Source organism: Rattus norvegicus, chromosome X, assembly GCF_021556685.1.
Source record: "Rattus norvegicus strain SHRSP/BbbUtx chromosome X, alternate assembly SHRSP_T2T, whole genome shotgun sequence".
NCBI classification, from domain to species: Eukaryota; Metazoa; Chordata; class Mammalia; order Rodentia; family Muridae; genus Rattus; species Rattus norvegicus.
Genome location: NC_141554.1, coordinates 89,820,808 through 89,823,268, shown reverse-complemented (window position 1 = coordinate 89,823,268; position 2,461 = coordinate 89,820,808).

The following is a 2,461-nucleotide window of genomic DNA, read 5'->3' as shown; positions in this document are numbered from 1 at the left end:
TGTGATACTGTCAGCAGTACTTGTATTGTACATGATTGTTTTAACTACAGTGGCTGTTCTGTTTTTCCATAGGAAGTTGAGAATTGTCCTTTTAACATTTGAAAAGACTTCTGTTATAATTTTGTTTGGGATTACATTGAATCTGTAGATTAAGTTTGACAAGAAGGCCATTTTTATTATGTTAATCTTATAGATTCATGAGCAGAGAAGATCATTCCAACTTTTAATATGTTTGTGAATTTCTTTTTTTAATGACTTGAAGTTTTTTTTTTTTTTCAAACAAGTATTTCACTTGCTTGGTTAACATTACCTCATGATATTTTGTCTTATTTGAGCCTACTGTAAAGGGTGCTATTTCCCTGATTTCTCAGTCTTCTAACCATGCCATTCTCTCTTCCCTTTCTTTTATTCTGTTAGTAAAGTTTATATCTGTAGTCACTGTTCATATTCTTTTTTTTATATATATTTTTTTATTAACTTGAGTATTTCTTATATACATTTCAAGTGTTATTCCCTTTCCCGGTTTCGGGACAAACATCCCCCTCCCCCCTCCCCTTCCTTATGGGTGCTCCCCTCCCAACCCTCCCCCCATTGCCGCCCTCCCCCCAACAACCTAGTTCACTGGGGGTTCAGTCTTAGCAGGACCCAGGGCTTCCCCTTCCACTGGTGCTCTTACTAGGATATTCATTGCTACCTATGGGGTCAGAGTCCAGGGTCAGTCCATGTATAGTCTTTAGGTAGTGGCTTAGTCCCTGGAAACTCTGGTTGCTTGACATTGTTGTACTTTTGGGGTCTCGAGCACCTTCAAGCTCTTCCAGTTCTTTCTCTGCTTCCTTCAACGGGGGACCTATTCTCAGTTCAGTGGTTTGCTGCTGGCATTCGCCTCTGTATTTGATGTATTCTGGCTGTGTCTCTCAGGAGCGATCTACATCCGGCTCCTGTCAGTCTGCACTTCTTTGCTTCATCCATCTTGTCTAATTGGGTGGCTGTATATGAATGGGCCACATGTGGGGCAGGCTCTGAATGGGTGTTCCTTTAGTCTCTGTTTTAATCTTTGCCTCTCCCTTCCCTGCCAAGGATATTCTTTTTCCTCATTTAAAGAAGGAGTGCAGCATTCACATTTTGATCATCCGTCTTGAGTTTCGTTTGTTCTAGGGATCTAGGGTAATTCAAGCATTTGGGCTAATAGCCACTTATCAATGAGTGCATACCATGTATGTCTTTCTGTGATTGGCTGAGCTCACTCAGGATGATATTTTCCTGTTCCAACCATTTGCCTACGAATTTCATAAACTCGTTGTTTTTGATAGCTGAGTAATATTCCATTGTGTAGATGTACCACATTTTCTCTATCCATTCCTCTGTTGGAGGGCATCTGGGTTCTTTCCAGTTTCTGACTATTATAAATAAGGCTGCGATGAACATAGAGGAGCACGTGTCTCTTTTGTATGTTGAGGAATATTTTGGGTATATGCCCAAGAGAGGTATAGCTGGATCCTCAGGCAGTTCAATGTCCAATTTTCTGAGGAACCTCCAGACTGATTTCCAGAATGGTTGTACCAGTCTGCAATCCCACCAACAATGGAGGAGTGTTCCTCTTTCTCCACATCCTCGCCAGCATCTGCTGTCACCTGAGTTTTTGATCTTAGTCATTCTCACTGGTGTGAGGTGAAATCTCAGGGTTGTTTTGATTTGCATTTCCCTTATGACTAAAGATGTTGAACATTTCTTTAGGTGTTTGTCAGCCATTTGGCATTCCTCAGCTGTGAATTCTTTGTTTAGCTCTGAACCCCATTTTTTAATAGGGTTATTTGTTTCCCTGCAGTCTAACTTCTTGAGTTATTTGTATATTTTGGATATAAGGCCTCTATCTGTTGTAGAATTGGTTAATATCTTTTCCCAATCTGTTGGTTGCCGTTTTGTCCTAACCACAGTGTCTTTTGCCTTACAGAAGCTTTGCAGTTTTATGAGATCCCATTTGTCGATTCTTGATCTTAGAGCGTAAGCCATTGGTGTTTTGTTCAGGAAATTTTTTCCAGTGCCCATGTGTTCCAGATGCTTCCCTAGTTTTTCTTCTATTAGTTTGAGTGTGTCTGGTTTGATGTGGAGGTCCTTGATCCACTTGGACTTAAGCTTTGTACAGGGTGATAAGGATGGATCGATCTGCATTCTTCTACATGTTGCCCTCCAGTTGAACCAGCACCATTTGCTGAAAATGCTATCTTTTTTCCATTTGATGGTTTTGGCTCCTTTGTCAAAAATCAAGTGACCATAGGTGTGTGGGTTCATTTCTGGGTCTTCAATTCTATTCCATTGGTCTATCTGTCTGTCTCTGTACCAATACCATGCAGTTTTTATCACTATTGCTCTGTAATACTGCTTGAGTTCAGGGATAGTGATTCCCCCTGAAGTCCTTTTATTGTTGAGGATAGTTTTAGCTATCCTGGGTGTTTTGTTATTC